Raw genomic sequence first — 1,054 nt, forward strand, 5'->3', positions numbered from 1 at the left:
TCACGAACTAAATGTTTTATATAGTGACTCGATCCAATAAGACGCTACAAATTCTCAGAGATGACGCCAAATGTTGACCGATACTACCAGCACCAAGTAGTATGCTACCTACAACGACAACAACATGCTTAGCAAATCTCCACTACCTTCACCATTACGAAACATGATTACACGAAAATTTGTAGTTCAATGGTTTACTGACACATCTAGATGTGGAAAAGTTTGGAGTGATGAGTCCAACTGGTGTTGATTTCAGTTGGACGTCGATGGCCGCAATAAGCATAACAATAGCAGGAAAGACAGACTTGCACTTTTGAATTTCATCCAAATGTTACACGATTCATATTGTCTATTAGATATTGGTTACTAAAACTGGAAGCCTTGGGAAACTCGTTTATTTTGTTTTTCGGGAAATATTATCACATTTTAAGCTAAATTGGGAATTGTTTCTTTCCCAATTCTTGCTAACAGATTGAGAAGGATGCATTGGGCATGGTGGAATCTTATGTCGTTATTTAACTCCCATCTCGTAGGAACAAAAGATGAAGCTGGTGACAATACATGGTCTCCTGAGATTTTCAGCCTCTTCCGCGAATCAGAGGAACTTGCAAGAGGATAGTTAAACTTGGCAACCATCACTGCAAACTTATAGCGACTAAAAAACAAAGCAAGACACTAAAAGATTCATGTGCTGAAGAAGAACCTCAGACTTTCCTGTCAATGTCATGTGGATACAGCACCTCCAGTTAGGTTCATCCTGTAAACAGGATCCCCAAGCCATCTGCATCATCGGTTCTTCACAAGGGTGAAGTCTGGTGAGAAAGAACATACCACAGAATCAAAAACTAAACAAGTTTGATGATAATAATGACATACTTAGGTCATGGCTCAGATCTATATAACAGGTTTTCAGTCATGAATTATCATAAGTAGAACTGACATGTTTGCTGAAAGTTTTTATCATCACCGCCATGTCACAAGCCAGAGCACAGACACCAACTAAATAACTGAATATAAAGAACAAAAACATGGGATCAAGATACCATGTTATCCT

At 38.5% G+C, this 1,054-nt stretch overlaps 2 non-coding genes and 1 pseudogene across 2 annotated transcripts; all 3 read right to left on the reverse strand.

Annotated features, from left to right (window-relative positions):
* Positions 1-498: 498 nt before the first annotated feature.
* On the reverse strand, positions 499-604 carry LOC123178886 (small nucleolar RNA snoR97). Its single transcript, XR_006489933.1, has one exon. It is a non-coding gene; the product is annotated as a small nucleolar RNA snoR97 (small nucleolar RNA).
* A 97-nt stretch (positions 605-701) lies between these two features.
* On the reverse strand, positions 702-807 carry LOC123178884 (uncharacterized; annotated as a pseudogene).
* A 74-nt stretch (positions 808-881) lies between these two features.
* Positions 882-975, reverse strand: LOC123178883 (small nucleolar RNA Z223). The gene has a single exon (XR_006489932.1). It is a non-coding gene; the product is annotated as a small nucleolar RNA Z223 (small nucleolar RNA).
* Between the last annotated feature and the right edge of the window lie 79 nt (positions 976-1,054).

This window comes from Triticum aestivum, unplaced genomic scaffold (assembly GCF_018294505.1).
Source record: "Triticum aestivum cultivar Chinese Spring unplaced genomic scaffold, IWGSC CS RefSeq v2.1 scaffold181824, whole genome shotgun sequence".
In the NCBI taxonomy this organism is placed as follows: Eukaryota; Viridiplantae; Streptophyta; class Magnoliopsida; order Poales; family Poaceae; genus Triticum; species Triticum aestivum.